Source organism: Delphinus delphis, chromosome 15 (assembly GCF_949987515.2).
Source record: "Delphinus delphis chromosome 15, mDelDel1.2, whole genome shotgun sequence".
Lineage (NCBI taxonomy): Eukaryota > Metazoa > Chordata > Mammalia > Artiodactyla > Delphinidae > Delphinus > Delphinus delphis.
Genome location: NC_082697.1, coordinates 24,706,366 through 24,732,218, shown reverse-complemented (window position 1 = coordinate 24,732,218; position 25,853 = coordinate 24,706,366). Strand labels below are relative to the sequence as shown.

The 25,853-nt window shown below is 44.3% G+C and overlaps 1 protein-coding gene across 5 annotated transcripts in view; it reads left to right on the top strand.

Annotated features, from left to right (window-relative positions):
• The first annotated feature begins 315 nt into the window (after positions 1–315).
• The window catches only part of RALY (RALY heterogeneous nuclear ribonucleoprotein), a 79,526-nt gene continuing 53,988 nt past the window's right edge, over positions 316–25,853 (top strand). For 2 of the 5 annotated variants that reach the window (XM_060031038.1, XM_060031037.1), the window contains exon 1: positions 316–594. The gene's annotated coding sequence lies outside the window, so the exon portion shown is untranslated. Of the gene's footprint in view, positions 595–692; positions 1,692–25,853 lie in introns of those variants that run through there. The other 3 variants (XM_060031040.1, XM_060031039.1, XM_060031043.1) reach the window with 2 other exon arrangements.

The window sequence follows — 25,853 nt, the reverse complement described above, 5'->3', positions numbered from 1 at the left end:
TCTTCCCGCCCTAGCCCCGCCTCCTCAGGGTCCCACCTCAGTCCTTCCTCCCTGTCAGGCCCCTCCCCGACCCCTCCTTCCTCTTCTCCCCGCCGTAGCTCTGGACCTTTCCAAAGCTAGGTTGAGGGGGTAGGAAGAGCCCCTGCGCCTCGGGGGCCGGGCTGTGTCACGGCGGGGCTGCGGACTCCTCGCGCTTGAGTCGCCAGGCCCGTCTCTGGAGACAGAGGCGGGGGCAGGGGGTGGCGGGGCCAGGGCCGGAGTGGCGGGCGGGGCCGAGTTGAGGGAAGCCGCTCCGGACACCCCCACCCCGGCACGCCTCAGTGGTGCCGGCCAAAGGAAGGACTGGCGACTGCGGGGCTCGCGCCGCTGTCAGTGCGGCGGGGTGCGCGAGCAGCTCGGCGCAGGGTGGGTAGAGCAGAGAGAAGCTGAGGGGGCGGTAGCGGCGGCAGCGACTCCCGCGCGTGTATTCAGTTCCTCACGCTGCGGCCGGGGCCGCCTTCTTCCTCCCTCCCTCGCTCCCTCCCTTCCGCCCCCGAGTGCGGCGGCACCGCCTCCTTCCGCGCCGCGCGGCTTCCTCCAGACCTCTCAGGGCGGGTGAGTGGGGGCCGCGGGCGTCTCCTTAAAGGTGTGGGGAGGGGGTGCTCCTTGTTCCTTTTCGGTCACCCACTTCTTCGCGCCGGTCGCTGCCTATTTTTAGAAACTCTTTTTTTCGGCCGTTCGGGGAGTCCCGGGAGCCGGAGTAACTCCCGGCACCCTGCCCCCGCACCTTCTCTCCACCCGGGCCTGCCGCCCTGGGTCCCGGCAGCCCTGGCGTTCCTTGCCCGCCTCCTCCCCGCGGGTCGGACCTGGGCCGGGAGTTGGCGGGGTGGGCCCGCGCCCGCTCGGAAGTTGGAGTCTTTTGTGTTCGCGCCCCGCCCCGCCCGGCGAGGGGAGGAGGGGGGAGCGGAGGCCGCGCTGGGGAGGCCTCGGGCGGGCCGGGTCCCGGCTCTGGCCTCGGCCCCGGGTTTCTTCCGGCTCTCCCTCTCGGGCTGGGTCTGCGGGTTCCCGGAGGCGATCAAAACTGGTCCCGCCTCGCTCCCTACTGGCCTGAGCGCCTCCTCGGGCCCCCCTTTCCCGGTCCTGGGCTTGTTGCACACCTTGGGCTCATAGAGGAACAACAGCAGGCCCTCGAGCTGGGGCCGTGTTCCGCGCTTCACGCAGCCTTTTCGCCGCCGAGCCTCAGTTTGCCTTTCAGTGAACAGGGAGAAAGAATGTCGCCTCGCAGGGTGTTTGTGGATTCAGGGAGGAAACTAATGTGTGCGAGAAGTGTTTAATACCAACAGGTAACATTTAATGGACTTGACTCAGGAACTTCGCAAGCCTTATTTCATAGAATGCTCACGACGGCCTTCTGAGGTTATCCCCATTTACAAAAGCAGCAGTCAAGGCGCAGAGAGGTTAAGTAATGTGTTCTAAATCACAGGTAGGAGCCACAGAAGTGTGAAGCCGTGGTGCTGGTACCTGTTATTTATTTCTTAGTGTGAACTTGTGTAATCTCTTAGTGCAGAACCGATTTTGAGTCACATCGTTAGTTGGGATACCTAACTAACTCCGTTCTCCCTGATTCCTTGCCCGTTAGAAGCTGATGGATGCAGAGGACTCCAGATCTCAAGCACAACTGAAGTTCCCTGGGGTTTTGGCTCAGGGAAGGTGTAAGTCATTTAAAGCAGTGAGGTTCATCCGTTTTTTGTTTTTTGTGGCTTGTTCCTCCCACCAAACCTTGCTTGTTCTCTATAGGGTTTAGATTTATAGCTCCTGGTTGGGGGAGGGGGAGCAGAAAGTGGTTCAAGTCAATTGCTTCAACTCCCTGCCTTCAAATAGAGATTTATTTCTCTTATTTTCAGATAAGGCCCAGAGGGGTAAAAGTGAACTAAAATTAACTTTGGTAAGTGTTCTAGTTTTCCAGTGTGTTTGATCCCTGGTGTCTAAAGATCAGGCAGGGGAGTTCCTAGGCCAGCTCTTGCCATGTCTCCTGATGTGTGCTTTAGTTCTTTGGAGTCTGGAGGTCTGCTGTACTCTCCCCTTTCCAAGATTCTGGATTTAAAAGTAGTGGTATGTAGGACCTGGAAGGGGTCTTATCTGGTCTAACTTTTTTTATCTGCCTTTTCCCTCTTTCCTGTTAACTGAATCTTGGAAGGGGGAAGTAAGTTGTCTAAATTCACAGACTGCTTTAGTGACAGAATCACAACTGGAATTCCAGTCTTCTGACTTCCAGTGCAGTAATATTTTTATTTCTACTGTACTCTGCCACCTTTTGAAAGGGCACTAAACTACTTATTCAGGTCTGAAGACCAAGAATCCCAAGTAACTTGAAATCACAAAGAAGTTGTTTAGTCCCAGCATTAAAAGGAGGCCAGGTTTTGTGCACAGGAGTACCAGTTCTCATAAGTCACCACTGTTATTTTATAGTACTTTATTTATGGTTTATAGTTTTGTTTTATAACTGTTACCTGATTTCATTTCTCATCAAGTTCTGTGAGGGAGCTCTCAGAGTTTGGTTTATATCTCCTTTTTACAACTCTAATTGAGAATTAAGACATAGCAAGGTTAGGGCACTTGCCTTACTTAGATCACTGGATTAACAAGTGGTGAGTGCAGGGCATCTCTCATGGACAAAGGATTTCATTTGATGTGGCATCATGAACTCAGTCACTCATTGTGGCTCTCTGAGCCTCAGTTTCCTTATCTGTAAACTATCACAGGCTTGGGTGGGGACTATGAAAAAATGGCTATGAAAGTGCATTGTAGTAGTAGGCTAACATTTATTAAGTACTTTCCATGTACCAGTCACTGGATTAAGGACTTTCTATGGAGTATCTCATTTAGTCCTCAGAGCTACTGTATGAATTAGGTATATTATTAAATTCCTTTTGCAGAAGAAGAAACAGGATTAGAGAGGTTACATGACTTGCTCAGGATCATGTAATTGATAACTGCAGACAATATAACTTTAAAGCTGGTATGCTTTTAATTTATTTTTTTGTAAAAATACATGTAAGATAAAATTTACTATTTTAACTATTTTTAAATGTACAGTTCTGTGGCGTTAAATATATTCACATCGTTGTGCAACCGTCACTACCATCCGTGTCTAGAACTTTTTCATCTTCCTCAGCTGAAACTCTGTATAAACACTTCCTCTCCTCTCCCTCCTGGCAATCATCATTCTATTTTCTGTCCTTGTGAATTTGACTACTCTAGGTACTTCATGTAAATGGAATCATACAATATTTGTCCTTTTGTGACTGGCAAAGCTGGTACTCTTAGTGCCTCCCTTAAGCCCTAGGTGCTCTGAAAATGCAAAATGATTATTAGTTCTCATCTGCAGTAAGGTGTGGCATGCAGCTCCAGAGCAAGAACCTAGGCCTGGCTGTACCACTCTGGTTAAGCCTCCCCCCCCTCACCTTTGCCCCTTCTGTATCTTCCAAAGGGAACTCCTGCTCTTGAAATAGAACTCAGAGGACTCCCCACCCTTGCTTTGTTTGCATCTTCCTTTCTGGCTGTCCTGGGTTTGGGCATATGGGACTGTAGTGATCAACAATAGCAGTGCTGTGACAGCAGCTTGGATCAGAACTACTCAGGATGATTAAATGGATTATCTTTATGAAATGCTCCCTCTTTGTGCCCTCCTCTTTCCATTAAGGCACACAAGAGCGATTAGCTTTTGGGTTCCTAGAGGGTATTTATGGCTCCTCATTGCTTGCAGGTAGTTAAGATGGGATTAAATGCTGCATTTAGTCTTTCAAAATTCCCTTTGTTTTGACTACTTCTGTGTCTTTGTGTGTTTTGGGTGGTGTGGTGGTGGGATGTGGTGTTTATGTTTGTGAAGTGTAGTTGGAATTTTGTCATGATGCCAGCAGGGGGTTGGGATGGGAGGTGTTCCAGAGATGGATAATAGGGCAACAAACACAGATCTGAGCATGTTGCACTTTCCTTAAAAATCTGATGGCCCAACATTGCCTACATATTAAAGTTTAAACCCCTGAGTGTGATAATAAGGTCAGAGTGTATTGAAATGTTTATTGGATAGAATCTTGTAGTTGAGGGACTTAAAATCATGTAGACCAGCCAGCCACCCAGCCAACATTTGAATAGGCTACCCGTTGAGATTCTGTTTCATTGGGCACCACATTATTGGAAAATTTTCCATTTACAGAACAGTTATTAAACATCTGCTCCGCACTGTACTAAGCTTGGAAATTTGGGTGTCTCAGGGGGAAGACAGGCAAGGAAACAGGCAGTGTGGGAAGTGTTGTGACAGGAACAAGCACCATGAGAGCACGGAGGAATGGAACTAACCCAGCCTTGTAGGGTCAGGGTGGGGTGGTTCATTGGAGAAATTGGCTAGGCCTAGACCTCAGAGAAAAGACTAAGCTAGGAAAAGAGGAGATTTGGGGAGCTGAGGAGGAGACAGGTAAGACTGTTCTAGGCAGAAGGGAATAGCAAGTCTAGAGATGGTGGTGGTAATAGGTGAGACTTTTGGCCATTTACTATATCTACCAGATGCCATTTTAAGCATTTAATGTGTGTTAACTCATTTCTTTCCATAACCATCTTGAGGGGTACATACTGTTATAATTCCCATTCTGTAGGTGAGGAAGCAAACCCAGAGGGGTTAAGTAAGTTTCTTAAGATTTCTGGGTGGAGCATGAAGCATGAGATGGGTGATGTAGCAAAAGATGAGACTGGCAAGGTGGGCAGAGCAGAGGCCAAGTCATGAAAGGCCCTTATTGCCCAGGTTGAAGAGTTTGGACTTCATTTTGGTGAGGGGACCATGATCCTGTATGCATTTTAGAAGGATATCAGTGGCTCTTTGGGGAGTGGATTGGAGGGCTAGAGCACCATGGGCAAAGAGACCAGTTAGGAGGCTTTTGCAGTAATGCAGGTAAGAGGTGATGGTGTTTCCAATGAAGGGTGTGTGTGTGTGTGTGTGTGTAGAAAAGAAGATGGAATTAAGTTGTGAGACACTATCAAAGATTGTTGGCGTGGAGGGTAAGGAAGAAATCAAGGAACACTTCTAGATTTCTACCTGGTGCAGTTGTATAGATGGGGATGCAATTTATTGAGGTGAGGACACAGGAGAAGGTGGGGGGAAGATTTCTCATGCAGGGTCTTATTACATCTGCTTTCATTTACCTTCATCCAGTTATTGATCATAGTTCTCCAAGGGGAGGAGAGGGGAAACAGGGGTGAGGGAGAGTATGGCACAGCAAATTTGATAACTATCCCTGGCTAAACTGTTGTAGACACTAGTTTTGGAAAGGAGGAAATAATTAGAACCTAGACATTCCAGACCTTGCACAGCTCTGAAGACTGCTTATGTTAAAGTCAAGGAAAGCTTATGTTTTCTCCAGACAACATTCTTTGGCATTGCTCTCCCCATGTGCTAGTGTCCCTCTGTAATTCACCTCTGCTTACTCTGCTAGGCACTGAGAAAGCAAAGATGAATAAAACATAGCTTGAGAAGCTTGCATTCAAAAGGGCAGCAGATCTCAGCTTAGGTACTGTAGTGGAGGGGAGAGAGTGGGGTGGGACAGGATGGGGAGGGACTAAGAAGGATTCTTATTATGGGCAGGAGTCAGGAGACTCTGCTCTGTGTGCCAGTCTTTTCCTCAGGTGGCAAAAGTCTACACCTACTCAAAGGGCCAGGTTTATTCATTTGAATAATGATGAAAAATAATGACTAGATGACCCCCAGAGTCCCTTCTAGCAATAACATTTTATGATTCTAGATGATGATTCAGACAGTATATCTCTTGGAGAGGTATTTTCTTCCTTTCTTTTCCCTCCCGCTTCCTCTTCCTCCCCTTTCTTCCTTAGGCAGTAGTAGGGATGTCGGGGTGGAGATAGGGTTTTCACATGAGTGTCTGTTAAAAACCTAGTTTTATTCAGTTTTAGCTTTATGTATAAAATGTACAACTGGAGGAGAGATGATGGCAGTAGTAATGTTAGCTTGCTGTCCTACAACTGACCCCTGGGTACTGTAAGGAAAGTTTCAGAGCCATGATGGATGCAGCTCACAGACTCTCAGGACTAGAGAGAAAGGGGCAGTAGGATAAACTGGGAGCCTAGTCATGAGCCTGAGGATAGTTGGTCTGGTCCCTGCTACTAATAATTCAGTGTATGGGCTTGGCCAAGCCCCTTTCCTTCTCTGGCCCTGTTGCTTCATAAAATAATCAGGGGGCCAAAGGGTGAGCCCTGGGTACAGAAAAAGGATTGGAAGTTCCTCTCTAATGAGGAATAATTATTGAATAACTAGAGACAGGCATCTGCCCAAGTATTGCTAGTTATGTCTTCTGGCTGTTTCTACAGCCCTTCTTTTTTCCTCAGTCTTTCTGTCACTTCATAATGGCCTCCATATGAATAAATCTGCTGTGCCTCCTGGGAGGAGGGGAGGAAGGTTGGGATATTATCTCTGGGTTCTGGTCTACATCCCCAACGAGCCGTTCAGGCTGCCTACTGCCCCCTGCTCTCCATGCTGGGGTAGGGGTCGGGAGTTTTTGGTTGAATACTCAGGTTTTCTTAGGCTCAGACATATGTATTTGGAGTGCTCCACTGACTGAAGTGCCAATCTGGCCATCCTCCCAACATGCCCAGTGCAGTTCCACTGGGGGGGAATAGCATTCAGTGGGCCTTTGATGCTTGCCAAACTCATGTTAATTGTAATTACCTATTACTCCCTGGGATCTCAGTCTTCCTGTCTGTAAAACAAGGGGGTTGGGCTGATGTCTGGTTTTATGGGAGTGGCTTGAGAATTCATTTCTGGAAGAAGAAGGGGCTTTGTTAGAGTATTGAGAGTATCTCACAGGGTTAAATTCTGGGTTCGCAGATACCTTTCAGTATATAAAGAGATGGATATTGCTTTTTAGAGTGGACAGATTGCTGAAAAATTGCTTGTGAGATGAATTTACCAAATTGTCTACTGAGTTCCATTATAAACGTGGAGCTGTTGTCCCATTGGACAAACTTGGAGTCCAAGACTAAAAAGTTATATTTAAATATGTAGCAAACTGTTTAAAATCATAGGATAAAAGGAAAAAAAAAAAACAACACTATAAGATTCCCAAACACCACTAGGACTGGAAAAACACTAGACCAGAAATTTGCATTTCCTTAGAGCTTTGGCTTTATGAGGTAGATACTCTGCTGTGGTTACCTGGCCCTTGAAATGCCATCTGTAGAGACTGAAGAGTTCTGTTTATTTGTCAAGGAAAGAATCATTGCCTTATTCCAAGTAAGTATTCTCATTTACAAGGTCAGATTTACAACCTGGTCAACCTATTATTGGCCAGGTTTTCTTCATTCCAGAGGCATTTATCTGGTATTTAGCTATCTCCTGTTTGTTTGTTTTATTAAGGATTTCACTAAGCCTAGTTAACGTGTTTGCATGGTGTCTGTTGATCTGTTTGTCTAGTTTCCTTTGTAATTCTTTGTGCTAGTGAAAGCAAGCTGAGCAGTAGATTTAAAAGAATCATTTCCATAACTCATTATTTCTCTGGGTCTGGGTTTCCTTTCTGGAAGGTATGATCATGCTACACTGAGAAGTCAAATGTTGTTTGCTGCTTACACAGACCGTGTTAAGGCTTTGGGACTTTGTTCTTCCAGATAGTTGTAAGCTGACACTGAGGAATGGTGCTCTCAATATAATGATAGCTGTGCCTGAATCAGTTGAACACAAGAATAACTTTTCTTCATACCTTAAAGACTCACCCTAAATTGATTTTTCACACCAATTAAAGTTAACTAAAATTAGGGTGTTAGGTAGAGTTACCATGTAGCTGCTGTAGTAAGGTTATGCTTGGAAGTCCAACTGCTTTCCATCCCTAAGTTCAACCATTTGTTCTAGGAATTTGGAGTACCTACTATGTGTTCTCCCTATGGAGAACATACAAACCAAACAATACATGATTCCTGCCCTCAGAGTACATTCAGTCTGGAGAGAGAGACAGATAAGTACAGCAGGTCCTAGCTTATTCTTACCCGTGCTTCCTTGGCCTGTATGTTTTGGTTGAGAGTTCAGACTGGAAATGGCAGAATTGATGGATGTATCACTAGGCAAGGAGACCTATTTGAGTATCTGACTTCCAGTGTTCCAATTTGGTTTTGGCCTTCCTTCCTTCTCTTCCTTTCTTCTGCCTGTTATCTAGATTTTCTTCTCTATTGCTGACGTGTCCAGCAGCCAGTGTGTAAAGTCAAGAACCTTAGGGTAGGGGACAGCATTGTCCTTCAGGTTTGGGTGTCCAGACATCTGCCTAGTGCTTTCCCTATTCTTCTCACATCAGTTCTTTGGCTGGTTTCCAGAAAGGGTTGATATTGTCTAGCTTCTTATTTAGGAATGAAGAAAATTGTTTCATATTAAATTAAATTTTATACTCAGTTTTGAAATAAAATAGCTATTTTGCTTGTAAATGGAATTATTTGAGGTGTGGTTTCTGGCATTTTTTTGACTATGCTGCACAGCCTGTGGGATCTTAGTTCCCGAGCAGTTATTGAACCCAGGCCCTCAGCAGTGAGAGCATGGAGTCCTAGCCACTGGACCGCCGGGGTTTCCCATTTGGTCAGTTTTTGACTTACTAATTATGACTAAACTGTGGTTCTTGAAGCCCATTGCTGCTATCTCTGCCAGCCTTCTTTGAATGCTTTGCAGCATGGAGCCCTAGGAAATGGAGGGAACGTTGAGGTTACCCTGTCTTGAAGGGCTCTTCCTCTTCCCTTGTCCCTATTCTCAAAAAAAAAGTGTTATTTGGGATGCTGTGTTGTGCTCATGATTTCTTCCAACAATTTCGCATTGCCTGGGAGGTCTAGAAGAAGAGGAAATACGCCTGTGTTCGTCCTCAAAGGTTGGGGACAATATTGAGATCAATTTGGCCAAACTGTATGGAGCCCACTGAGTCCTCCCTTGCTGCTGTGAGGGATGAAAATGTGTAAAGCATACCCTTGTCTTCAGGGAACCTGTGGTCTCTTTGGGGAGACAAGGTAATCATGAAGTTGTAGCTGATAATAAGGCAGTTTGGTGTAGAGAGCTTGGTTTGGAAGACTAAGGTCTTACTCTTGTTCCCTGGAACTAATTTGGCCAGGAAAACTGGAATAAGTCATTTTCCCCTCTCTGAACCTCCATATTCTCATCTATAAAATGGGGTTAATAATCTGTATCTTGCCTTCCTCACAGTGTTATTGTGAAGAGCAAGTTAGATGTTACTAAAAGTGCATTATAAAACCAGATGATGCAATTTATATGTGAAGAATTCATGAGTCATTTGTCAGAGGTAATAGGTAAATAGCAGAGTTTTCTATAGAAGGGGAGATCTCTTTGGGCTGGGGTGATCAGGAAGAGTGGTCTGGACCAGTCTTGGGATTGGGAGAAAGAATGCTAGAAGCATTTAGACAGAGGCAATGATGGAGCAAAGGACTATAGGCAGAACTGTTAAGGGGCAGCAGTGAGTGTTTTAGGTTTAGTAGTTATTGACAAACAGTTTTCAGAAGCATACCAGATCAGACTCTCATCAGCTATGTATGAGAGAATTCCTTTTGTTCCATGTCCTTGTCAACAGTTAGCATTATCTTTTTATTTTATGTCATTCTTGTTGGAGTGTAGTTAGAGAAGTGAATTGTAAGAACCACGATAGGAACTCTCAGGTGGTACCATACAGGGGTAAAGTGATTGGTAAGTTCAGAGGAGGGAGAGATTGCTTCATTTGTGGGTGTGTGGTGCCTAGGGAACATCTATGGAGGACTGAGCATTTGAGCTGGGCCTTGTAGGATAAGGACAGTGACCATGTATTATCTAGGACCATCCCAATGTCTAATATTCTGTCTTGCTGTGCTTATAAATTATGAAACACCAATATTTTTATGTCTTGGCCAAATCTCACAGACTACCCAGAAGCAGTGCCCGGATATCTTTTCTCAGTTGCAGTGCTTCTCTCTCCTCCCACTTTGTTTCCAGAAAGTATGATCACAGGAGATTTAGGCTCCAGAGATGGAGAGAGGACATTCTGTGCAACGGGAACAACTTGAGCGGAAACACAGATGAGCAACTAGATCAAGCGGCATCCATATTCCAGCTAATGAGCAGAGTGGGGAGGACATGTCCCATAATTTGGGGGTTGGTGATACCTTCTCATAGTCTCCTGGAGCAGGTGGAAAAGGTAATAATGTACTCAAGCCAATTTGTATTTAAATTGATAGGATGAGAATGACCCCTTTGCCTATAATTACATCATTTCGGGGAAGAAATTAATCCAGCAAACAGTCATACTTGAAGTATGTCGAAAGAGAGTTTGTCTTCTCTTAAAATGGAGGGGGAGGAAGGGGAACGCCAGGACCTAAAGAACTTAGTCTCTCAGCACTCATCTATTACTTGTATATTTGCTTGGAAAAATTACCATTTCTTTGTCAGCTTTTATCCTGCCTGGTAGACCCTAGCTGGGTGTTTATTTTCTGTAGTTTTACCAAATCACTTTGAAGGCTGGTGTGAACACTGATCATGTCTTAGAGTCTTTCTTCTTTGTTCTGTCAGCAAATACTAGAAAATGTACCTTAAATTACCTGTTTTTGGGAAACAGGGTGGCCCTGCCTGCTCCCACAGAGGCATGTTAAACATTAGTCAGCTCCTGAACCTGTGTTAGGTCCTGGGGTATTTGTCAGGGGACACTGGGGGTGTTAGAGCTGCCAGTGGGGACATTGACCAGAGGGTATCTAGGCCTTCTGTCAAGGAGACTTGTCAAGTACTTGATTAAAAATCTGACCTGGGTTCTAGACCTAACTCTGCCATTTATATTAATAATAGCTGCCATGGGACTTCCCTGATGGCGCAGTGGTTAAGAATCCGCTTGCCAATGCAGGGGACACGGGTTCAAGCCCTGGTCCGGGAAAATCCCACATGCTGCGGAGCAACTAAGTCCATGTGCCACAACCACTGAGCCTACGCTCTAGAGCTCGCAAGCCACAACTACTGAGCCTGTGTGCCACAACTACTGAAGCCCATGTGCCTAGAGCCTGTGCTCTGCGACAAGAGAAGCCACCGCAGTGAGGAACCCCCGCTCATCACAACTAGAGGAAGCCTGCACGCAGCAACAAAGACCCAACGCAGCCAAGAAAAAAAAAGCTGCCATGACTTGGGTGCCCACTGTGTTGAGATAGCATATTGGTGCCTTGTGTTCATACTAATAGAGCTGATATTTACTGACGGTTACTATGTGCTGAGAGCCCTTTTGTGTGTGTGTGTGTGTGTAACCTTTATAATATAAATTTATATATAATCTTAAGGCATATCTTATATGTAAAATTAATGTATAAGACAGACATTTCATATAAAGTTTCAACATATTGTATATGTTGTGTATACATATACAATTGTATATATTGTATATAATTTGTATATATTGTATATATATTGTATATAATTTAAATATAATATACCTAAGTATATATTAAAAATCATTCTTACCTCAACCGTAAAAAGTAGGTTCTGTTGTTCCACATCATATAGGTAAGGAACTGAGATACCAGTAGGTTAAGAAATATGCCCATAGTCACACTGCTAGTAAATGGAGTTGCCAGGATTTAAACCTAACCAAATCTTCTTTTTTAATATGGAAAATTTCAAACATATACAAAGTAGACAGAATAGGTTAATGAAGCATGATGTACCCATCATTCAGCTTCAGTAGTTATCTATTCATGGTCAATCTTATTTCATTTATACCCTTACATACTTCTCATCCTGTGCTTTGAAACGTGGGTATGATATTTTGTCCTTAAGTATTTCACAATGTATTTTTTTTAATTTTTAAACTTTTTATTGTCGTAAAGTATATGTAATATAAAAGTTACCATTTTAGTTATATAGTTCAGTGGCATTCAGTATGTTCACATCATTGTGCAACCATCACCGCTCTAGATACTTCTTTTGTTAAAAAGCTTTCACAGTGTATTTTTTAAATTATTTATTTATTTATATTTTGGCTGTGTTGGGTCTTTGCTGCTGTGCAGCGAGCGGGGGCTTCTCTTCATTGTGGTGTGCGGACTTCTCATTGTGGTGGCTTCTCTTGTTGTGGAGCATGGGTTCTAGCATGTGGGCTTCAGTAGTTGTGGCATGCGGGCTTGGTACTTGTGGCTTGCAGGCTCTAGAGCGCAGGCGCAGTAGTTGTGGTACACGGGCTCAGTTGCTCCGTAGCATGTGGGATCTTCCTGGACCAGGGCTCGAACCCGTGTCCCCTGCATTGGCAGGTGGATTCTTAACCACTGCGCCACCAGGGAAGTCCCACAATATATTTCTGAAAGATGATTTTTTAAAACACAACCATTATCACATAATAAAATTTAACAATTCCTTAATACCATCAAAATCCAGATTGTGTTCGAATTTCCCATTGTCTTATAAATGGCACAATCTTATTTTTACAGTTTGACTTAGGATTTACATAAGGTCCATACATTGTAATTGGTTGTTATGTCTTTTAAGTCTTTTTTAATTATAAGTTCATCTTTTTCCCCTTTTATTTGTTGAAGGAGTTGGATTGTTTTTCCTGTAGAAATTTGCTCATTGCAGATCTGTGGTTTGTTTAATATGTTTCTCTGTCCTCTGTGTTTCCTGTAGATTTGTGGTTGTATCTAGAGGTCAGTATCTCTTAATCCTCATAGCAGCCCTACAAAAATAGGTATTCTTATTTTGCAGACGAGAAAACAGACTGAGAAAGGTTGGGTAACTTGCCCAGGGCCTCACAGCAACCATGGATTTGAACAGACCTTCTTGCCTTCAAAACCTATGCTCTTTTCTTTTCACCATTCATCCATTCTGTGAGCTTAAGCAAATCATTTTCAGTTCTCTGGGCCTTAGTTTCTTTGTGTGCATTGAGAGCTCTTACAGAAGTAGTGTTCTGTGTCCCTGTGACCATTTTAGTGCCCACCATTTGACGGCATGATACTAGATGCTGTGGGTGATACTCATATGAATAAGACTGTTTTCAAGGAGCACGTAGTCAGCCAGGGACTGAGGACCATACCCTGTTTCAGACATGGAGCCTATTTTGGCCATTGCGGGGCTATAGGATCCTTAATCCCCCATAGGATTCCTAACTAACCTCCCTACATCCTGTCTTGCCCTCTCTCAAGCCATGCCCCTCTCTGCTGCCAGTTGCCTTTTCCTAAAAACCATTTTTGTTGTGTTCTCCCCGCTCATAAATCCAGCTTGAGGGATCTGATAAATAAGAAAAGTTTTTCCAGCAATAAACCTTCCCTCCTTGTATTGAGTTGCTATTTCAAGGGCAGCTAGTCTTTTTTCTTTTCTATTTGGCAAAGGTATTATTGCTTTTATGGAAATGGAATCTGGAGATGGTAGAATAATGATGGAGTGAAGCATGGGGAATGCCATCTTGATTCAGGGGAGTGCATACATTTAGCATTGTACTGTTTACTCCCAAGAACATCCGACCGTAATGGGGCAGTTGTGCTGTTTTGCAAAGAAAAGGAACTTTTAGTTGTGGAGTCCAGGGAGAAGACTCTTAAAGGTATCCTTTTGAGATACCTTCATCTTATTTCTGAACCTTCATCTTATTGGCTAACCAAGCCATTAAAATGAATGTGTTATATAGGAATAGAGTCAAGCAGAGCAGTGTTTTCGGTCTGTAGTAATTTGGGTGGCAGACAGGTGGCATTGGGGTCCAGGTTGATGTACAACTGATACAGGTAGTGAAGTCAAAAGTCAGGAGAAGTAAAGTTTAGGGCATTTGTATCACTGGAGTGCCTTGCATATAATAGTTACCTAATATCTTTTTAGAGTCTTTAAAAAAAATACTTTGACAGTGGATCAAGCCAGAGGAGAAGGCTGTGAAATCATGGATTCTAAAGCTCAGGAGCCAAGTGATCCAGGACCCTGGATAGCTCCTTGGAAAAGCAATTCCTCTGACAAAAGTTAAAGAGTACTTAAGGGACTCCTAAGTCCTTTCTGTTCCAGATCTTTTCAGAGGATCTTACGCTCTGGATCAGAGGTTGCAGACTGGCAGGTCTTGGATTGTGTCTAGCCTGAACTGTATTTATTTTGAGTTGGACCCCAGGCTGGGAACATTAGGGTTTTCAGTGGAGATACTATGTATGAGATCAGAGGCCTGGGCATGTGGGCTATGAGGGTGAGTGATTTCTCCTGAAGAGGGAGTAGGATTTTTTTTTTTTTTTTTTTTTGCGGTACGTGGGCCTCTCACTGCTGTGGCCTCTCCCGTTGCGGAGCACAGGCTCCGGACACGCAGGCTCAGCGGCCATGGCTCACGGGCCCAGCCGCTCCGTGGCATGTGGAATCCTCCCGGACTGGGGCACGAACCTGCGTCCCCTGCATCGGCAGGTGGACCCCCAACCACTGCGCCACCAGGGAAGCCCGGGAGTAGGATTTTTGAGGAAGAAGAAGGGGCTGGATCCTGATACTGACCATGAGCATTTTCCTATTCACAGGAGTGGGAATAGTCCCCAGTTATTCTACAGGCTTCACTCCTTGAGCCTGGCACCAGGGACTCTTCGTATCATAATTGGCACCAGGCCAATTTGGCAAAATGCTTGAGTTTACAGAATCATGTTTTTCATTTCTCTCCCTCATTCCACGTGCTACTTCCTTATTGGCTGACTGTTCTAGATAGGACATATTTATTCTCAAGTTTGTCAAAGCCCACACCATTTCCTGTTGTTTCTTTGCTACCCAAGCCCAGTGTCTGTTGCCATTTATCACCAGGCTAGCACTTCTTTCTTTGAAACACTTGGTCAGCTGTACTTATTTTTGCTACCTGCTTGGTCCCTCGGGGCCAACTCGGCACTAGATGGAACTCTAATATTGAAGGGACTTAACCCAGTTACAGTGCTCTTAGTCCTTGGGACTAGATGAATTATCTTATTTTACCAGGAACTATTGGTGCCTCTGTTGCCTAGAAAGTCTGTCTCCTGGCTTGTCTTAGGACTTCATAAGGACAGCAAAGTAGTCAAGTCTCAGTGAACCTTGTCCTTGTAAAATTGGCATTTTTTGCATCTAACAACTCACAGGCTGGGGTGAAGTCTGCCATCTCATGGAAGAAACCACAACATCTAATATAAATCAAAACTGTTTTACTTATAAGTTAAGTTAGTAACTGGTCTTTTTTTCCCCCTAGCTGCAGTGAGAGCAGCTCCTGTGTGTTGAAAGTAGGTGGCTTTCTGAGTAATTGACTGTTCTTGCTGCCTGTTCCCTTTGGCTTCTTGTAATTACTGTAACATCATCATCCAGTATGTGGAGAACCATGGTAATTTCCATGACAACTGATCATGATTTCCCAGATAAAGGTAGGAAGCTAATAAGTGTTAGGAACTTGAAAAGGGTATTGGGCTAAGTTCTTGTGATACTAGTAGAATTTGGAGCTGGGAGTGACTTTTCAGCAGCAACTGCCTAATTAAACTTTCCCAATTAATAGACAAGGAAACAAGTCTAGAGAGGTTAAACAACTTGCCTAAGGGGTCCCTAGGTTGTGGAATACACTTGAGATCCTCAGTCTAGTGTTTCTTTGTGCCTTCTGTTCCGTATGGCTTCTTTCCATTATGTCCCACTGGACCATGAGCTCCACCAAGGCAGGATCCACATCTGTCTTGTTAATTAATGTTTTCTCAGCACTTACCACAGGACCTAAGTATTTTTTGAGTGAACGGATAAACGATGTTGGAGTTCTCAGACTGGGACACATGAAATCACAGGATAAACCATATACCTTCCTGAAGTGTACTCAAATCTTTTTTTTGTAGTTGGATTAGTTTAAATATTATTACTAGTAGTTTATAAGTTTACTCTTACATTAAATCATGTTATGGAATGGATAATAAGTTAGCATAAATTTTTTAGATAAAATGAGAAGGCATCAAATAAATTACAGGATTATAATAGGCCCTTTAACCTTTACCCCAGAGGGTCTAGTGTTGACAGATCTCTGATATATTTAAGAGAAGCTAGAAATCTAATTAGAAAAAAGAGGTCTGATTTTAAATGTTGGCAGTTAACTCAGGTTTGTTTGTTTGTTTGTTTGTTTTTTAAACAAATGTGTGGGTCAGACAAAACACATCCTTGGGCCTAAGCATCCATTTGTGACCTATGAGATAAACAGGTCTGGGCAAGAACAAGACTTTGGACAGAGCCACATGGATGCTAGTGTCAGGGTTGGCTTCCATTCTGAGTCTGGCTTCTTGGCTTCAAACTGGCCATAGGTCGGAGTGGAAAGAATGAAGTTAAGACTTGATAGGTTAGGAAAATTCCCACATTAAATATCATTCTCTGTGGATAGCAGCTTCTGTAATATCTTAGCCCTTAGAGAGCATCACATTTACTCCCCTTGTTTTGCAGATTGAAATAAAGTCCAGAGAAGGTAACAGAGCTTTCCTCTAGGAACCTAAGCAGCAGCCTTAGGTCTTGGGCAGGCCCCTGCTTCAAACGCTAGACTTCTGTTTGGTGCCCCTGCCTCATGCTCTTAGGGCATGGGGCTAGGGGCTTCTGGCATACTTTGGGATGGTTGGTAGAGCTGGGCAAACTCCACTTCTTAGTACAGCCCTATCATCCTAAGCAAAGGGAGGGTTGAGGTGGCAGTAATATGCTCAGCCTCATCTTGGTGCAAAGGGTCTATTTCTGTGACTAGCATCATATTGACCTTATTCTTTCTACCTAGAAAGATGTAGAGGACAGCTCAGCAGCAAAAAGCCTCAGTGCCAAGATAGATCTGTTCCCTCCTGTATCTTCCTTGCCTCTTCTTTTCCTCTTCTTTTTCTTCCCTTTCAGCTCCTTCCTCCTTGAACCCTGCTACCTCCCTTCTGCACCCCCCGCCCCCGTCCTTTCTTTTTCTCTCACTGTTGCCCTTCTTCTCCATGCGAAATTCTTGTGATGCCACTGCAGTAGGCAGAGCCTGGGATTGGACCTGGTTTCCAGGAGTTTTGAGAGGACTTGCTCTAAAGTAGGGCAACTAAATAAAGGAGATTATATGTATTTAAAATGTCCCTTCTCCTTCCCCACCTCCACCCCAGGTTGGAAAGGATAAAATCTCAACTATGGACTTGACTATAAGGCTCATATAGTCTGGTGCCACCTCTCTTTGCTGCCTTCTGTCAGCAGCACAGTGTTTAACACCCACTGTTCCCTGTGCTCCTGTTCAGTAGAATGACTTTGTTTTGACTATTCCCTCTGAGTAGAAACTCTTTTGGCTCCTTGTTGTCTTTACCTGACAAACTTTTACTCATCTTTTCGTACCAGTTCAAATGCTACCTCTTCAGTGAAGCTTTCCCTGATCACTCCATGAGCAGAATTAATTTTGATCTTCTTTCTACTTTGCTTCTACTTCTGTAGTTGTACTCTGGTGCTGTATCACACCTGAATCTGCTTTCATTCCTGAAATTGAGACCTTATGAACCAAGACACAGTGTGTTGTTTATCTCTGTTTCCCATGTGTCTCTGTAACAGGCCTGGCACAAATAGTACTTGCAGAATGAATGACAGAAATATATGTACATAGATACCTGTGGTATTCGGTTGAGTGAATACTATAGATGCAATATGATAAAGTGCTCTGGCAGTTTATGGAAGTTCTTGGAGATAACTTCTGAGAGAAATCTTGGAAGCTTCTAGAAGCTGGTAGTATTTGAATATTTCTTTTGAGATTTAGGGGAAGTTCAGTTGGCAAAGATGGTGAGAAGAACATTCCAGGTGGAGGGAATGGTTAGAGTAAAAGCAATGAGAGAGTACAGAGGTCAGGCCCCACCTACTAATTTACTCTTGCCCTAAGCTAGAATTCTTTCTAGAATGTGTGCTAAATTTTTAGGCCAGCCTAAAGGAAATTCTCTTTTCTTCCATCTTTTCTACCTTTTTTCTTTCTGTTCTTTCCTTCCCTCTCTCGTGACCCACTTGTCTTTTACTTTTGATTTCTTCTCAGTCCTTTCCCTTTCTTTCGTCTTCCCAATGCTCCAGTTTTTTGTTGTTCTTTTTTGTAATTTTTTTTTGTCTGTGCTGGGTCTTCATTGCTGCACGTGGGCTTCCTCTAGTTGTGGCATGCGGGGGCTACTCTTCGTTACGATGCCTGGGCTTCTCCTTGCGGTGGCTTCTCTTGTTGCTGAGCATGGGCTCTAGGCGTGCGGGCTTCAGTAGTTGTGGCACGCGGGCTCAGTAGTTGTGGCACGCAGGCTCAGTAATTGTGGCTCACGGGCTCTAGAGCACAGACTCAGTAGTTGTGACGCACAGGCTTAGTTGCTTCATGGCATGTGGGATCTTCCCGGACTAGGGCTTGAATCTGTGTCCCCTGCATTGGCAGGTGGATTCTTATCCACTGTGCCACCAGGGAAGTCCCCCCAATGCTCCAGTTTTTTGTTTTTTTAGCTTTATTGTTTACCTTTCTCCACCTAATTCCTTCTTTCTTGCCCTCTTCCCCAGGCAACCCAGGAAATCCAGGCCTTTGGGTTGAGATGTGAATCAGCTACACAGTATTTAACTCCAAATACCACCTCCTCTTGTGAAGCTGAGAAGTAATCATGGCATAATTGCTTCTCATCTGTCTCTTATGTTTTATTGGCATTGACTTTTTTTTTTACCTCCCACTATGGTGGGGGTGTTGTTATCATCTAATTTTTTTTAGTAGTTGTCAAAATGTCAATTTTAATGAGAAATTTCTGCAGACAGGCCTGCCCTTGAGTGGTATGAGCCTTCAGGCAAAGCTAGGGCTGGTTGAGTCAGAAATGCTCATTGGTCTGTTTTCTCATGCATACAGGTCTCTGGGTCACACAGACACATACACACTCCCTTCTGTCCCTACAGGTTTGTATGCTTTGCAACACATACGCACACAACTGAGTTACAAAGGTGCACATATTTCTTCTGTTCCGTACACACCAATACTTATCTCCCTTACACCTTATACCCACACATTTATCCTCCTATACCCTTGTCCCACTGTTTTCTACCTAGATACACAGAATTGTGTGTGCCACGAAAGTATCTGCAAGCCTGTCTTACAGACACCACACTGTCCTCTCCCTTACGTATCCACACAAGTACTCCCCTACATACAGACACATCTGCCCATGCCCCAGTCCCATACACTCAATACCACACCATCTCCCACTATTCCTTAAATCTCCCTCCTTAATTATTTCTCATCTTCATAGAGACATTTTAGTTTCAGACTAGTTTTGAAAGGAAATATCTTTGTCGACAGCCAAGCTAGCATTAGGAAGTCTGAACCATTTATGACAGATTCTTTGACTAAGGCCTCTAGAGTAACCCTGTTATTGTGGAGGTGGGGGAGGGCTGGCTCAAACAATAGCGGATTGCTTCTAAATGGCACTGTTATGAGCCAAGGTGTATTTGAGCCTAGTTCCAAACTGGATCCTGTGATTTCAGCATTCACTTCTATTGGAAGGTGATCATATACTGGCAAAAGAGCCAGAGCCACTGTAGATGTTCCAAATCAGACTTTCTAGGGTGGGGCCTGGAAGACTGTATTGTTAACAAGTTCCCAGAGTCCTTCTGTTGTGTAGCCAGGTTAGGAAATACTGATGTAGAGGAAGGAACTAGAAGTGAGAAGATCTGCGTTATCTTTCTGTACCACCTTGGACAAGTTATCTTTTTTTGGACCTTAGCTTTCTCAACTGTAATATAACAAAGCTCATGCTCATAAAGGACCTTTTCAGCTCTAAAATTTTATGCTGCTTTATGATGAGTTCAATCTGGGATACTTTTCTACGATAAAAGTGTCCATTCTCTGTCTACCTTGGCCAAGGCATTTCAGGCTTTGGCCAGAGGCCAGCAGAGGCAGCCTGGGCCCTGACCTTCTGTCAGAAGCACTGCCACAGTTCCTAATTAGAAGTGGATCGATATGGGCCTGCAGCCAGGCCTGGGGAGCCTGGGAGGAAGCTGGAGGAGTACTCCTAGCTGGGGAGAATCTGATTACTATGAAATCGATATATTTTCCTCACCTTTATAAACTCATATATAATATAGTGCTAGGTACATAATACAGGCCCCCTCAGATGGCAGCATCATTTAGTGTTAATATTGGGTTAAGCCTCTTTGTATGTTCATTTCCCCTAACAACTTACCGGGATAGGTTGAAAAGGAAACTGGAGTGAAGTGACTTGGCTGCCCTATGTCACATAGCATGTTCTCTGTTGTACTGCACTACAGCATTTCTGAGCATTTGCAACACTTTGATTCCAAGCCAATGAATTTTTTTTTTAATTTGGAATCTTTTTCTGTTCAGAATTTTCCTTTTTTTTTTTGGACCCGCCACATGGCATGTGGAATCTTGGTTCCCCAACTAAGGATCGAACCTGTGCCCCCTGCATTGGAAGCTTGGAGTCTTAACCACTGGACGGCCAGGGAAGTCCCTTTTTTTTTTTTTTTTTTTTTAAAAAACCAGGGCCATCCCTTAGCCTTCTACAGACTGAACTGGAGCTGAGGCCTTCTCCCTGGAACCCTTCAAAGACTGGAGGAAATCCCTTAAAACCAGTGGTTGAGGAGGATGGGGGGAGATGCTCTGCTTGCTTTGGCTTTCTCATCTCCTTTCCAAGGTCCCTAAGGAATGAGCAGTCTCTGGTGGGAGAGATCAATCATCATTTGGGATCAGTGGGAGGGCTGAGTCAGGTTTTTGAACTGGCCCCTATGCAAGGAGAGGGAAGGGACTCACGACCAGATATTTCTATGCGTTGTAGAACCCGAGGGCTTAATGTGCTCAGCTACCAGTGTGCTCAGACCAAATTCCCCCTACAGCTGGTCATTCAACAAATACTTGTTGAGTATCTCTTATGTGTCAGGGCTTGCGCTAGTGCTAGCTAAGGATTCCTTGATAAAGACCCAGTCCCTGCCCTGAAAGACCTCACAATCTAACATCAGAGTCAAACAGGGAAACAGACCATAGTATTCTGTATGTGCCTTAATAGAGGCATACGCAGGATTCTCTGGGATCACAGAGGCATGGAAGTGGGTTTTTCTGGGGGAGATAACTTTGATCTGGCTTTGAAGGAAGAGTAATAAGAGTAGAGGCAGGCAAGGCAAGGAGGACACTCCAGACCAGGGAACTAGCACAAAGGAAAGCATAAAGATGTGTCCAGGAACAGTTGATAAAGGGGTGGACATTAGAGTAGTCCGTAACATGTAGCCAATCAGATTGACAGCCCTTGCCCCTCACTATTACAGCCCTAAGGCTGTAATAGTAGTCACTGAATGGTAGTAACACAGGAGCAGGTAGGGAGAAGAAGGTGGATTTATTAGCAGATGCTGACTGAAACTTAGTTTCAGGGAGGAAACTAGGGAGGAAAGCTGAAGAGCAGCAGCCCTCTGCACTCTGGGCCAAGCCTGCAGAGATGCTGGGGGTTCTTGGCAGTGGTTTGAAAGTTCGTTGGCTCAGGCACAGGGCTTTTGCTTCTCTGATGGCAAAATCCTCTGCTTGCCTTCCCCTCCTTTCCTTTAAAAAAGAAATTAATGGAATCTGTTCAAAGTATCCCTGAAATGAAATTACATTTTTAACTCTAATTACCCTAATTAAAACTTGACAGCTGTAATCCTGGAATGGCAGATATGCTAAGTACCCCATGCCTGTGACAAGCTTACTTACCCAGATGGAATGTTGTTCTGTTCTGGGCTTAGGAGAAAAATTCTTTTGTATGTTTGTTTTGTTTTTCCCCATTAGCAATTTAGTCTTTGACCTCACAGCTTGCTCAAGCTAGGATAGTCTTACTTGTAGGCTACAGGCTTGTTCAGGACCCCTTAATCTCAGTAGAGGTCCCTTTGTATCCAGAGGAGATGCTTCTGATGATTTTTACCACATACCTTTGAGTTCTCACTTCAGTTGAGGTTGGATTGAATGCCCTGAGCCTTTCCCGGGGTGAAATCTCCTGTCTTTGGGGGATCTGCACTTGTTAGAAGGCTGTCTGCTGATCTAGGGCTAAATCTGTATCTGGGATCAGTTTATAGCTAGTATTAAGGATACAGTTTGAGGTCAGGGACCAGAAGCTCTGAAAATAGGATCCCTCTTCTCTTCACATGCATCAGCATAGGCTAGAAGCCACCTAATGAAATGCCTGGTCTTGGTCCGTACCTTAACTAGTTACCTGGCCAGACAGGGAACATGATGGGGAGGGAGGGAGGCAGGCAGCCCCTGAAGCAGCCTGAAGGCTCTGTTGATGCTGTGAGTCATCTCATGGTTCTGTTAGAACCAAAGATTACCATGTTCGAATGACTTTCTCTTAGCCCAGAAGCCTGTTCAGTCAGTGGACACTGGGTGTTATGTTAGGTACTGCAAGGGATACAGAGTTGAATAAGACACACTCCATGCCCCTGAGAAGCTTAGAATTGTGGGGGCAGTAGGGAGACAGTAGTGGGTGAGGGATAACCATATAGTGACTAATTATGTAAGGCAGAGCCAGAAAAGACTTCTCACAGGTGTTGGCATTTGAGCTTGTCCCTGAAATAGGTAATATTGGCAGAGGAATGGAGAAGGGCATTGCAGGTTAGGGAAGAGCATGGTAGAAGGTAAGAAGTTGCCAGGTGACAGCCTGCTGTGATGGAGTACAGTGTGCAGGGAAGGATATGATAGAGGATGACGTAGAGTTTAAACTATCCTGTAGGCAAAGGGGATCCATTGAGGGTGTAGGATTGTGATATGAGTGTGTGTGGTGGATTGAGGGACAGGGTGATTGGAGACAGGAGATTAGTTAGAACAGATGTCAGGCAAACTGGCCTGTGGGCTGAATCAGTCTGCTGCCTCTTTTTGTAAAGTTGTACTGGAATACAGCCACACTCATTTGTTCCTCTATGTCTGCTTTCATATTACCTTGGCAAAGTTGAATACTACAGAGACTGCTGGCCCTATACAGAAAAAGTTTGCTGACCTCTGAGTTAGAAGGTAATTATGAAAGTTCTGGAAGAGGAGATAAATGTCAGGACTAAGCTGGAAATGAATTGGAGGTGTCAAATGAGACTTTTCAGAAGAAGGGACAGCATGATTTAGCAGAGAACACCTGCCCTACCTACCTCTCAAAACTTTGTAAAGGTCAAATTTGCTGAAAGTCACTATATCACAAAGGACACAGGATGCAGGCAAGTCCTGATTTGCCCTTATTAGCTGTGTGACCTTGGGCAAATCACTTACTTTCCCAGAAGTTCAGGTGAATATTGTGAATAGAACAAAGAAAAGAATCAGATTTTTCCTCATGGCACAGAACTCTTATTCTGCTACTTCTCTATACTTCACCCCCCCATTTTATAAATCTGAGGGCCCGCTATTGGAAAGGACAGGTATCCTAGAAAACCTGGAACTTAATTTACAGTTTGAGTTGTGAAGTTGGGGATGGGTGGGCAGAGGGTTTTGATCTCCCGGAGCCGCTGGTGTTGTGGGAGAAGGGCTCATGATAGTTTGAGGACATCCTGTGCCCTTCCCCTTCCCTAACTGCTGGCACTTGTTCTGGCCAGATTGAGTTTATTACTGCCCTTTAACTTCCAGAGCATATTCTCCCCCTGCAAAACTAAAGGCTGGATTGATTTCTTTCTCAGTCACCTTTCAAAGCAGGAAACTATGTAAGTACCACTTGATATCCCTTATGCGTCTCTCCCTGCTACTACACTGAATCCCTTATGACTCACTCCCTTTTTCCTAGAATGTTGTGCATCTACCCTGGTGGATAGGAAAAATCACTAGATGGGAGACCGCAGTGGTGGGTTCCAAACTCATTTCTTCCTTTAGTTTACTGTGTGACCTCAGCCAATTTGTTTCATGTTCCTGGCCCTTCATATGACTTCAGCTACCCCTTAGGATCTGGGCTTTCTTCTTTAAGACCTCAACTTCAGAGCACAACCTCTTCCCTTTTTTTTCTTTTATCCTGTGTTCTCCCCTCCTTTCAATCTAGAGTATTTGTGTATATACGTACGTCATTTGCTTCCAATTCACTGCCTTTGACTGTGAGGAGAATAGTCATATCTCTAGCTGTTTTTACTGGCAAGGTTCTAGGAACTGGCACTCACTCTAATTACTGAAGTGGAACAGACACTGGAGGTCAGGTCCAGCTGACCCTAGGGTTCAGCAGGCATGGTGTCTCTAGGATGGACAGTCTAGTTCAGTACAGGTAAACATTTGGCCCTGATATCCTTGATAGAGTATAAGAATAAAGGCCAGGCACTGATCCAGGCAATTTACATTTTTTGTGTTCCTTTATCTCATAACTCTGAGACAGGTGATATCATCACAGATATCATTTTACAGATGTGGGAACTTAGTTTTAGAGGATCGTTCAGTAGACGGAGACTGACTCATTGAGGATACAGGGAAATACCTAAATATTCCCTCTTCCCATAGGGGAGAGTGGTGGAAAAAACAGACAGTAATCAAAGCTCTTAAGAGGATATAGGGGAGCAGGTAAATCATAATGCTTAAGGATACCCGGTTTAGGTGGCCAGATCCAGGGCCCAAACCCAGATCTGTATGCGTGGTATTTCTACTATACCATGCTGCCTTCCCTGCAGAAGGATGGGGAGAGTGGCAAACTCAAGAATAAGTCTAGGCTGGCAGGAAGTCTTTGAGGAATGGACACTGGTGGGAAGGCTTAGTCTTGGATTCAGAGCTGGGCTTTAGTCTTAGGAGGGCTTGAGGTGTTAGGCAGGTGACCTGAGGCAGGCGTTCTCACATGGACCTGGGGCCATTTGTAGAATACAGTACATGATTTTGTGCCCTCTAGAAGTTGAAGCCTGGTGGTCAGCAGTGGCAATATCCTGGAATACCACAAGGAACGCCACACTCAACTCTGTAGTACAGGAGAACAGAGAGGAAGGGTTGACATCCAGGCCGTATGGGTAGGAGATGGGAGTTAGGGTGAAGACTATTTTAAATATTTCCTGCCTGAAGTCAGAATTATTTGAGGACTGGATTTGAGTTGCTGACTCCAACCTGAAGTGATAGAGCTAGGATAGAAGTGAGAGGGAAGGGAAGAGATTTTAGAGGCTGACATTCTGTCTTCAGGTTAAAAAAATAAAAAAGATTTAAAAATTGTGTTAGATTCTACAAATTAGTCCAGTTTAATAACTTGAACCATTTTCTTCTCAGCACAGCCTTTGCATATGCTGGCTCCTTTTCCCAGAGGCTCTGTCTTCCTTTTTCTCTGACCATGGCTAGGCAGGCAGGTCATGGCTAGCTCTGAGCCATAGCATCCTTCAGTCTGCTGCTTCACCCTGGGTCTTTTTCCCTGTGATGCACCCAATAGTGCTAGATTCGAGGCCTTTCTCACCTTCTGAGATGGCCCACACTCTTGTCTGTGGAGTCTGTTTCTCCCTGAGTAAACCATCTTTCATTTTAGTTTGGCTCGCTTTTGAATGCTTTCCTGTTCAAGAACCCACACGCGGCAGCCATCCCAGGGACTCGCCTAAGACCTGGGACGTGAGCATCCTCTCGTGCCCCCCTGTCTTTCCTGCAACAAGGGGAGATGTCACTTGGGGATATCACAGCACAAGTTATGGCAGATCCCAGTTTGTATGTTTTGCAGGATAACCATTGTATAAAGTACTGAACTGAGATTTTGCAAATATCTGTCGGTTGTTAAATTCTTTTTAAAGACATGTCTCCCTTTTGGTGTTGTTATTTAAACTACGAAATTGTCTTAATCCAGTTTCCAGATTCGGTTTTTGGCATGAGTGATCGTCTGCTAGAGATCTGTGACATAGTTGGAAGACTAGGAGAAATACTCCCAATAGATAAAACAATGAGGAATTCCTGAAAGATGAGATAAAAACAGATAAATGGGGTAACCCCAATAAAAATGAGGACAAATACTCCCCACCAAGCGAAAGAGAG